This window comes from Notothenia rossii, assembly GCF_949606895.1.
Source record: "Notothenia rossii genome assembly, chromosome: 2".
Taxonomy (NCBI): domain Eukaryota; kingdom Metazoa; phylum Chordata; class Actinopteri; order Perciformes; family Nototheniidae; genus Notothenia; species Notothenia rossii.
In genome coordinates this window covers 52,959,417-52,971,113 of record NC_136904.1, presented here as the reverse complement: position 1 = coordinate 52,971,113, position 11,697 = coordinate 52,959,417, and the positions used below count along the sequence as shown (strand labels likewise).

At 44.0% G+C, this 11,697-nt stretch overlaps 1 long non-coding RNA gene across 1 annotated transcript; it reads left to right on the top strand.

Moving 5' to 3' along the window:
* Positions 1-4,431: 4,431 nt before the first annotated feature.
* On the top strand, positions 4,432-6,448 carry LOC307029546. Its single transcript, XR_013805393.1, has 3 exons — positions 4,432-4,772; positions 5,622-5,684; positions 5,786-6,448. It is a non-coding gene; the product is annotated as an uncharacterized lncRNA (long non-coding RNA).
* Positions 6,449-11,697: the final 5,249 nt, after the last annotated feature.

The following is an 11,697-nucleotide window of genomic DNA, read 5'->3' as shown; positions in this document are numbered from 1 at the left end:
GCTGCTGCTGCTGCTGCTGCTGCTGCTGCTGCTGCTGCTGTGAAGGAGGACGAATATTGATGCTTGTGTTCGGACGGTAAAGCACCGCAAAATCCACCCCCCCTTAAAGGTGACCAGGGGCATGAGATTCTGCAGGGTGTGAACATCTGGGTTTAGTCCGTGGGGGAGTGCTTAAGTCCGGGGGCCCGGGGTCTCACGGTGCACGAGGTTATGGAAGTGCCACTGTTGCCGGAGGTCCTTAGTCCGTCCTTTGGGGCTCTGTCAGGGGCTACAGAGAGGTGGTTTTCCCGGTCCCTCTCCTGGAGGTATGAAATAACCTGAGCTCCATGTGAGGGAGCCGTGCTGGAGCTGCTTAGTCCGTCCTTTGGTGGTCTGTGAGGGGCTAATGAGAGGTGTTTTCCCCGGTCTATTTGATGGAAGTCTGACACGAGCAGAGTGTGCATGCTTTGAAACTAATCCACCCACACTTAGCATGCTATTTTAGGGTATAAATCGTACCTTGTCACCATGCACTGTGCTCCCTGGGACGACGCGCCCTCCTGTGGGGACACATGAGAACTGCACTCAAATCACTTTGTGCTTTTTAAACAGTTTAACATATTTTTTTCCACATTTAAAAAACGCTTTCTGCCCTGGAAATCATTTATAATCATTATTACCGTTATGGAGGGGCTGCAGGAACACTTTCCCCGCCTTGCAAACATTTATTCCTGGTTCAAATAATCAATTTGTTCCGCCTGCTTTGCGTCAGCACCTCTGCGGCTGTCGGATTAACACAGATGAATGCACTTTTAACACTCACGCAGCCAGAATTCCTGCTCTTTTCCTGGGTTACAAAGTGAGGTGACGCAGCCTGTCCTCTGAGTCTCCCCGCCTCTCATAGACTTATTTCTGGGTAAAAAAAGCCATGTGCTCCGCCCCCTGGATCTCTGCATGTGTGTATGTGCCTGTGAGTCTGTGGCTACTGTCCACATGCCCGCATTAGGAGGCACTATTTTCGGATACATTTTCTCATTTTCACCACTTTTCATGTTTTTATTATGTATATTGTTATATTATTATTATTATTATTATTGTATATATGTATACTGTGTATACTGTTTTTGTAAAAATCATGTGATTATTAAATAAATAATAAAACATGAATATAACCTTGAAGTTTCCGAGGGGCAAATACAGTGCCAGGTGTCAGACTATTTAAACAATGTTTACCCAGGATTCAGACACCTTCCCTGGCTTGTAAAATGAGGTGATGCGCCCTGGAGGTATCAGACTATTTTAAACAACTTTTCCCCGCCTTTCAAACACTTGTTCCTGGCTTATAGCCTGTCATTTTGCAGGATATAATTTAACATGGAACCTCTCCCAGGGGCAAATACAGTGCCAGGTGTCAGACTATTTAAACAATGTTTACCCAGGATTCAGACACCTTCCCTGGCTTGTAAAATGCGGTGATGCGCCCTGGAGGTATCAGACTATTTTAAACAACTTTTCCCCGCCTTTCAAACACTTGTTCCTGGCTTATAGCCTGTCATTTTGCAGGATATAATTTAACATGGAACCTCTCCCAGGGGCAAATACAGTGCCAGGTGTCAGACTATTTAAACAATGTTTACCCATGATTCAGACACCTTCCCTGGCTTGTAAAATGCGGTGATGCGCCCTGGAGGTATCAGACTATTTTAAACAACTTTTCCCCGCCTTTCAAACACTTGTTCCTGGCTTATAGCCTGTCATTTTGCAGGATATAATTTAACATGGAACCTCTCCTGGAAATGGACATACTCTGCGCATTTCCAGGAGAGGTTCCATGTTAAATTATATCCTGCAAAATGACAGGCAACAACTCTCTTCCAGACGTTTAAAAACACTTTTCCGACTATTTTAAACAACTTTTCCCCGCCTTTCAAACACTTGTTCCTGGCTTATAGCCTGTCATTTTGCAGGATATAATTTAACATGGAATCTCTCCTGGAAATGGACATATTCTGTGCATTTCCAGGAGAGGTTACATGTTAAATGATATCCTGCAAAATGACAGGCTACAACTCTCTTCCAGACGTTTAAAAACACTTTCCCCGACCATTTAAACATTATTTATGGCTTGTAAAGTGCGGTGATGAGCCCTGACAGTATCAGACTATTTAAAGGGTTACCAGGAGCATGAGAATATCCTCCACAGAAGGGGTGGTGGTGCCGTGAATAAGGCCGAATATGGATACCGATGTGCGGACGGTAAAGCACCGCAAAATCCACCCCCTTTAGGTTAACCAGGGGCATGGAGTTCTGTAGGGTGTGAACATCTGGGTTTAGTCCGTGGGGGAGTGCTTAAGTCCGGGAGTCCGGGGACTCACGGTGTGCAAGGTTATGGAGGTGCCCATGTCAGGGACACATGCTGGAGGTCTGTGGTCCGTCCTTTGGGGGTCTTGGAGGGGCCACAGAGAGGAGATTTCCCCGGTCTCTGTCCTGGATGAGTGAAATAAACAGAGTCTCCATGTCAGGGACACATGCTGGAGGTCTCTCTCCCGAGAGTGGACGTCCATTGCCTGTAAATTGGTCTAACATTAGGTCTGTCACTTTGGCTAACCGCACCACTGTCTGTCGTCTCCCGCAAGTGGACATCCATTGTCACTTTGGCTAACCGCACCGCTGTCTGTCGTCTCCCGCAAGTGGACATCCATTGCCCCTAAATAGGGCAAGACCTTGAGCAGGGTGGTCGGAGACATATTCTCGAGATACGAGAACGCGTTGAAAGGGTACGCTCTCTCTCGAGAGAGCCGAGTTCCCTCCGTTCCCGATCGCGCCCGTCCCCCTAGCTACGTAGACTCGAACTCCTTTGTGTCCATGGAGCAGGGGAACGTAGATCGCGAACGCGAGCGCGAGAAAGGCCCGTGCTTCGAGACAGTAAGTATGGGTTCCGAGTATTCCTCTCGTGTTCTACCCTAGACCCAGCTTAAAGGCATACATTTTGACGAAAGCGACAGCGAGGAGACCATGTCAATACCTTACTACTACTTTGAGGAGGAAGAGGACTACTGTCACCGCAACAAAGACCAAGGCTATCCCTGGGCCCCTGACACGGATTGTCCACCGTGGAGAGCTACGCAGTGGACCACGGGAGACCCGTGTAGGGAAGCACCTCGCTGCGGGGCACGTGCTTTGTGAGCGATCCGCTCCGAGCTTAGGTGCGTGCGATGCGAGGCCTACGATGCGCACTGCAAAGCGAGCGCCGAAGACTACAGACGTACCCTGACGAGCTACACCAAGACCGTGTCCGAGCTGATGATAGGCTTCAGGAAGATCCTAGAGAGGTACCCCGAGTTGAGGGTCGAGTCCGGCGACGAGCACCTACACTACACCGTGCAGGCCGCGCTAGGGCGCAACAACCTAGTGCGGGAGATGGTTTGCCTGGCGGCAAAGAGGCAGACGCGAGAAGCCCTCGATGCGGAGCATTGCGGCGGAGAGGCCAAGTGCGACCGCGCGGTCGTGGCTGTCCATGAAGCCCTAGGCGCGTGCTATGCCGACGGCGAGGCGGTGAGGATGATCCTCCAGCGCTACACCGATCTGTACGTGCGGTACATACAGGTGTGGAGAGAGATGTGTTCCAAGGTCTCGCGGGACATCACCGTGATGGGGTTTATCCACCTGACCCGGGACAGGCCCGGCGTGAGCCACGGAGAATCGTGGTCCAAGGCGAGAGCGTACATAGCTCGTATGCTAGAGAAGGTGGGCTCTCTCACACCGAGGACCCTGGGGGAAGCTTGTAAAGGTCTCCTGAGGGAAATAGACTTCCACCTAGCCTCGGCACCCGCGGATCTCGCGAAACGCAAAGACCTAGTTGACGCATCCATAGAAGATGTCCGCGTCCGACTGGACAGTGGTTCGCAAAAGTGGAGTTGGGACTCGTGCATGAACGACCTGTACTTCGATATCCGCAGCGATCTTACGGTCCTGGAGGCCCTCGTGGGCGTGGGCGAAGTCTCCGTGAAGACTCTGCTGCACGAGAGGACTATGCTCGTTGCACAAGTGAGAAGGATCCCGAAGAACGAGGGTTCTCTCGAACTGCAGGCGGCCGAGGCTCGGTCCAAGCTCAGAGAGTATGTCATTCGGGGCAGGCACGCAGAGGTGAATGCGCTGGAGTGAATGCGCTGCCCTGTGCGCTATCCGTCCTAAAGAAAGTGTAATCCCATTGCTCCGTTCTTGTTCTGTATCCATGTGTTTTCACGTTCCCTGAATAAAAACCAGTACAACTGCAACCGGTTTCAGAGACACCTAGTCTTTATTGTCACACGTTACAAACTGTCAGAGAAGAGGATACTTTATTCACATTGTCATCAGAGACCCAGCTCGGTCGATCCGTAGTACAAGTTACACTGGTCCACTGAGATCATATAGGCAGTAGTCGAGTTGAGGGGGGATGGGGGGGGATGGCATCCCCCTTAGGTATTAAAATGGTCAAAACCATCCCCCTTGTCCCCCTTCCCATCCCCTGTTATTTGATCAATTAATGTGGAAATATTGCCAATGTTTAATTTTCAACATTCTACATTTTATATGTGCACGTCACGTGCCCCTCGTCCACATTATTTTAGCCGCTAAAATACTGTTGACGAGGGGCTCGTGCACATATCACGATCACGAAATTGATGTCAAGTCAGTCAGCGTCAACGATAGCAGCGCAGCCTGTGCAAGCATCATGGCCAGTAAGCGACAAGGACAGCTTGACCTGAGGGACTACTTCGGCTTTAAGAGGACAAAAAGTACCACTGAAGGTAAGTCAAGAATACTTTTGATATGTCACCAAATGTGTAATCTCTGGACAGAGGCGATAACAACAGAGTTATAGTTTGGGAGCTTACGTTTTTTTTCTTGTTAACTAGCCTAACGCCAGGCAGCTAGTACTAGCTGCTATAGTAACCAACGTCAGGTTAGACCTTTCTTATATTCACAAAGTTAATGTCAGATTTGATTTCTTTTTCACATGGAATATCTCGCAGGGTTTCCCACAGCTCTTTACTGCTTAGGCGGCCGCATAAGCAACACACTTAACTAGCCTAGAGATGTTCAGTCGGGGAAAAAAGTTAAATGTAATTTAGGATGAGGCAGAGCAAGCTAGTGTACAAGCAGAGACGACAGGGGCAGAAGAACACAGAGAAGAACAGGTGTCGTTGACGGTTCCTGAAACAGCCGGTGAAGTTCAGTTAAGGATGGTAGATAGTCCAAGTTTGGGATTCTTCAGTATGAAAACTGGTTCCGAAAGAACCCATTTGAATTAAGGTTCCTGGAGGATCTTTAGGCTGATTTTGTGTATCAATGCGATGATCATGTATCCACTAGTGATTTAAGCACTTTGTTTGATAAGCTTTCCATTCATTTTAGTGAGATCATATAATATAAATTAAGTGTGAAAATTGCACCTTTAGTCACTGTGAGCGACCAAAATGTATTACTTAAAAAGCTTTAAATGTGATGCATGCCTCCGAATCGTGTGATAGTGGCTTCTGGTGGTTGAATGTCATCGCTCTTATTGTATATGAAAAAAAAACACAACTTGACAGTAGGCCTACTTCACTGTCTGCTCATTCTAACAAAACCATAATGCCGTTGTTTTCTTCATATAGAGGATAATCATGGCGAGGAAGCAGGAAGGAGAGCAGAGGAGACTAGAGCTGGAGAAGGAACAGGTTTGATATTTCTAAATAGACACTTTTCTTTTTCGAAGAGGGGGAAATGTAGCTAATCCTACCAAGGGGGGATTTTAACAGATTTTATGTTTTTGTGGTAGAAAAAAGAAGAGAGGAGGAGGCAGAAGCAGAGGAGCCTAGAGCTGCAGAAGGAACAGGTTTGATAATTCTAAATAGACACTTTTCTTTTTCGAAGAGGGGAAATGTATCTTACCAAGTGGGGTTTTAACATAGATTTTATGTTTTTGTGGTAGAAAAAAGAAGAGAGGAGGAGGCAGAAGCAGAGGAGCCTAGAGCTGGAGAAGGAACAGGTTTGATAATTCTAAATAGACACTTTTCTTTTTCGAAGAGGGGAAATGTATCTTACCAAGTGGGGTTTTAACATAGATTTTATGTTTTTGTGGTAGAAAAAAGAAGAGAGGAGGAGGCAGAAGCAGGGCGAGATAGTGTCGATGATTCTGACCAAAATAACCAGGGAGATAATGAGCAAGATATCCCTGAATGCTGGACATCTACCAAGTTCAGGGAGAAAAAAAAGTATTATCCATGGCTAATATGTCAAAGCAAAAAACTTGGCTGCCTAACCTGCCAGAAAATGAAAGTGGTTGGGCCAAGTACAGGTGGGAGCAGCCAGTTGCATATTGCTGAGGAGTGGTCCAACGTTAAGGTTACAGCCTATGGTACAAACCGAGCAGCACAGCTGCAGTCTCTTCGTAAGAAAATACACAAGCATAAAATGTCAGACTATCACCAAGCAGCTGAGAAAACCATCGAAAAAGCAAAAGAAAAGACATTGGAAACATTGACTTCTGAAATGCAAAGGGATCACTTCTTAACTACTGATAGCAGTGATGCAAATTAGTCGCTTTTCGGCGCCTCCCGCTTTTTTAACGCTGCTTTGGGTGACTTGTGTAATTCGTGGAGAACCGACGAGTTTTCATTTTGGGGGGGGGTGGGGGTCCGTTAGTCCGTCCGTTAGTCCGTCCGACTGACGAACAACTTCTCACTTCAAAAAAGAAGAAGAAATCTAGATCGCAAAATAATTAAACAAGCGAGTGCCTGTTTTTCCTGGCCAAGGACAGGTTCCTTGAACACAACACGAGCGTAACGTGTCTTCACGTGGTTATTTCTCGTCTGAAAGGAGTGTAGACTAGACTTGAGTGCTTACGGAGGGCACCGGAACGCCGCTCCAGCTCTTCAAATATTGCAGTACCCATAAGGAGCCGTACACATGCCGCAGTGTTTGCGTGGCTGTGTCTTTAGTTGTAAGCACAGTGGCGATCTGTTGTTATTAGCATCTGGTTAGCTAGCTATGCTAACGAATTTAAAGAGCTTTTCTACAACCAGGTGGAAGAGAGCTCTCTCATGAGAGGCTCAAATAACCTCAGCTCAGTGAGGTTAAGGCACACCTTGATATGATCATTATAATTATTAATGAGACATTAGAGACTAAATTAAAAACAGGTATAAAATACTATATGACAGTAACAAAAAAGTTGTTAAAATAACAAGAATAGAGTTTAAAAGGGGAGTGATTTGTAAAATATCTAAAAAGAAAAATCTGCTTACAGTTCTGTTTCAAATGGGTGTTGAAAGATGTACCCATAGATCTCCTCATGTTGCTCTCAAAGTGCACCAGATTGATGCTTTTAACTTCAATATTTAAGAAAAAATCTTCCCGGGGGAGCATGCCCCCGGACCCCCCTAGAGAAGGTTAGGTCCCCCCCACTTAAATCATGTTCACATGGATACTAAGTACATTTGCACACATCTTGTGTCCATATCTTTCTGTTGTGGTGGTCATGCCACACCGTCCACACATGCATGCAGGCATGCATGCGCGAGTCATGGTGAGATATCTGGATTAAGAGGTTGCGTTTTCTTTGCACAGCATGAAAGAAAGGCCAAATGAATTGTCTGTGATTTTAGTTTTTTTAAGCAGATGTTGAGTTCAATCATTTGTAGGGACCTCGGAGGATGTTGTAAAAATTGAAAGGAAAAAGGTTCCCCACCCCTGCTGTAAATAATAATAAAAACCCCTGATTTATAACTTAAAATATCTGTCTCCTATTGATCTGAGTATATTATAAATAATAAACAGTTAATTGAAGCATTATAGCACAGGCCTTTGTCAGATGGTATATTACGCTGTTTCTTTCTGCTTCGGATAGTTCTCTCTTTTTTCACCATACCTGTGTTTGCATCACTGTGATAGGGTATTTCGTACAGTTTACAAGATTGTGAAATCTGGAAGGCCTTTCACAGATCTACCGTCCGATATTGATCTGCAAGTCTTGAATGGACTAGACATGGGAAGAACTTTACATTCAGACTATTCCTGTGCAACAATAAGCCAACACATAGCAAATGAAATGTGAAAGAGAGTAGTTGGAAAGGTCCTTCAAAGTGGAACAAAACTTTCTGTTATGATAGATGAAGCTACAACTGACAGTAACAAATCAGTATTGATCATTTATATTAGAGCGAGCTTAGGGATGAGTGAAGAGCCCCTAACATTCTTCTTGGATCTAGTTGAGCTTTCTGCTACCAATGCAGGTGAAATCTATCAAGCTCTAATGAAAAATCTGTCACATCATGGCTTCTCTGAAGCTATTCTGAGTGAACGCTTTGTTTGCTTTGCATCAGATGGAGCTTCTGTAATGCTTGGAAGTAAAGCAGGTGTTGCAACCAAAATCGTAGAAAAGTTTCCAAACGTAATGGTGTGGCACTGCATGAACCACCGTCTTGAGCTGAGTGTTGGAGATGCTGTTGAAGAAACTGTAGGGATGAATGACTTCCAGTTTTTCTTTGACAAAGTGTACAGTCTCTATCATGCATCGGCCAAAAACCGCCGTGAGCTCACTGAATGTTGTGAGGAACTTGCTTTACAGTGTCTGAACATAGGGAGAATTCTCAGCACTAGATGGGTGGCATCCAGTTACAGGACCATTAAAGCTGTATGGCAGCAGTACCCTGCAATCCACAAGCACTTTTCCAATGCCTCAGTTGATCCTAAAAGAAGTTCAACAGAGAAATGCATGTTCAGTGGTTTAATAGATCGCCTTTCTAATGTCACCTTTGTGCACAATCTTGGAATCATGTATGATGCTTTAGAAGAGTTGTCTGAATTCTCTCTCTCTCTTCAAGACAGAAACATGACGCTCCCCAAGGCTTTAGCAATACTCAGTCGGCAGGTCCGTGTGTTGAAGTCCATGGCAGAGCAGCCTGGACCAGCGGCAGAAGTGGCTCAGACTGCAATCGGTTTGAAGCTATTCAAAGGGATGCCACTAACAAATAATTTAAGACACAGCAGAGAAATAAACCACCAACATTTTTTTCATGCTTTGGCTGCTAAAATTGAGACAACAATGGGATCACTGCCTGGAAAACAGAGAAGCAAAGAAGAGTACCAGAGCTTTCTTGACAATGTCAAAGTGCTGCAGCCATCAAACTGGCCAGATGTGTGTGGTGTTCGTTATGCCGAAAAGGAAATACAGGAACTCTGCTACTTTTTCAAGCTTGATGATGGCAGACAAATTCAGAGAGGAATGAGGGAATATGTTGATATGGTGAAACTCAAAACTGTTGATGAAATGACACCACAAGCACCAGAAGAGCTAAAACCCCTCCTTCAAGCAGTGAACACACTGGTCATCTCCACAGCTGAGTGTGAGCGTGGGTTCAGTCAGATGAACATTTTAACCACAACTAGAAGCACGCTAGAGGTAAAAAGTATGTCAGCCTTGCTTTTCATCAAGTGTGTTGGCCCTCCACTACAAATGTTCAAACCAGAAGTGTATGTCAAGTCTTGGCTTCAAAGTCGTAGCTTGGCTAATGATCTGAGAGCAAGAGCCCGGAAAGTTGTCATTAAAAAACATGATTATGAAACTCTTTGGAAGATCCTATGAGATACTACAGTATAGGGGAGAATTGGGTTGGTAGCCATTGAATAAAACTGTTTATTTGTATTTGTATATCATATTATATGTATTATTTTCAGATTTTGTAAATAGTATATTTGTTTAATCCATGTTCTTGCACTTGAATTAAAATGGACTTGACTAGAGAGGATTCATGTTCAATGTTTTGTGAGGTTTTGTTTCAACATTTAATGGATGAATTCCCAGTAGATTTATAGGTATTGTGAGTGTGAAGTTGAAGTTGAAGTTGCACTTGCACCCAGTGGGAAAATGTGTCCTCTGCATTTACCCTAACTATGTAGGAGCAGTGGTAGCCATGGGACCAACTCTAATTCTGAGGTGCCTTGGTCAAGATCAATGACAGGAGTATCTGACACGTAATATATCCATAGCATGCAAGTTGTTTTACAGTAATAGAATATAATAATTATCTTTGTGCTTAAACACTAATCAAAAGGGTACAACGTTGGTCTCCCACCAAATGCGCTGTCATCAGATCAAATTAAGGGCCCTTAAGGCAGTCAGCACCAAACATATATCCAGTCTACTCAACTACCCTGAATTGCAGGTTAGTTTTTGTTTTTAATCTCCGGGGGGGGGGGCATGCAGATCCACCATCCCCCCTGGCTTTTTTTTACAACTTGACCACTGGGTGTACCCATCTGTCCCATAGCAGAACCTATGGGCAGCGCCTTAGTTCTTGAGTGTATAAATGATCTCAGGGTTTATGTGGCACTTCTCACCGACAGAGACCAGGAGCTGCTTCTGACTCCAGGAGGACAAGAGACCACTGCAGCTTATATTAATTAAGGTAAGAGCCATTGTGTACAATGTGTATTATATAATACTGCTGATATTCCATGTAGGTTGTTATTGTCCTGGTTTGTGAACAGTGGCTGGGTGAAAGATATTAAAGCTGCGACAAACGGCTAATTTGATAATCGATTCATCTAATGCCATGACTAGTCAATTAGGTAGTTGGCAACTACTTTGGTCATCGGTTTCTATCGATTAAGTCGACAAGTTATCACACCCGTGAATAATAATAATAGTTGTATCCCGTTTTTAAATGTCATTTTTAAATATCTTTAAATATTTGTCGCAGAGAAATAATACAGTATAATAGTGTAAAGTCAGTCAAATGCTTTGGTAAAGAGATAAGTCTATGTATTACTACCATTTCGGTGATTTGCAGTTTTTATATGCTATGTTAGATCAAAGCCGATGTAGCTATCTCGTTATTAAGCCATGTCTCCACTAAGCAGATGCAATCTAAGTTATCTTCTTTGATCAGATCATTAACTAAAAAGGTTTTATTATTCAGAGATCTGACATCTAGGAAGACTAATTCTATTTGTTGGACTTGTATGTCATGAGAGCAGATGTGCTTTGGCTGGACTTTGATAACCTTTAGGTTAACGGCACGTGCAGGCCTATTCGATGGTGCATAGCTTTTACCATGCCATTTCTGGTTAAGTTTACCGGTATGTTGGAGATGGCCTGGCGTCTGTAATGATATTATTTATTAATATTAACTCTATTGTGTATTAAAGATGAACGGTACAATTAAATACAGTCCCCCGTGTCTATTCTCTCTAGATATTCAATCTTTATTTCAGACTCAAGGTCCATATCACATACAGAATGACAAGATACACACCAATAAATAAGATTAAAAAGCTAAACACAAAACAAACAGATACAAAACATAGAATCGGTCCAATTACAGCTAGCCACACATGCTCACTGTCTGTTATATATATATATATATATTGTATACATATGGATATTGACAAGACATAGACCGATCCAAGACTTAATTAGATTTTTAATCTAATACGTTGATTAGTTATTGCACCCCTGAAATTACTTAATTAGTTATTAAATAGTGATATTACAAATAATAATAATCTACTTTGGCTTTTAGTTTCTTCTTTCCAATGTTGTAAATACTTGTCTTTACATTGTGTTATTCTCTCTCTCTCTCACTCTCACTCTCTCTCTCTCACTCACAGAGAATAATGGAGTACTTGACGATTGTTGTGAGATGGACCAATCCTCCCAAGGAGCACATAAACTTCCTCTCAGAGGCC